Source organism: Austrofundulus limnaeus, unplaced genomic scaffold (genome assembly GCF_001266775.1).
Source record: "Austrofundulus limnaeus strain Quisiro unplaced genomic scaffold, Austrofundulus_limnaeus-1.0 Scaffold601, whole genome shotgun sequence".
Lineage (NCBI taxonomy): Eukaryota > Metazoa > Chordata > Actinopteri > Cyprinodontiformes > Rivulidae > Austrofundulus > Austrofundulus limnaeus.
The window spans coordinates 313,251-313,534 of NW_013953003.1; positions in this window are offsets into that span (position 1 = coordinate 313,251).

The window sequence follows — 284 nt, forward strand, 5'->3', positions numbered from 1 at the left end:
CTGAGGCGGCGTTGCAGGTGTGGAGGGAGTGGAGACGAGAAGCGAGTTCAAAACTGATGTGGTTGATTTTGTCCAGGGCAGCTGCAGGTCCTCTTAGCAGCTCCGGTACAGACTGGCACATATTGTCCATCACATCAGTCTCTAAATATAATCCTCACGCCCTCGTCTCCTGCGGGGAAGAAAGTACACAGCGCCTTGCCCGTGGCCGTGACGTCACTCCCCCTGCTCTGGGGTTGTGAATATAGACCGTTTCTTTAAAGGCTAAATAAGTCATCCCCACTGCC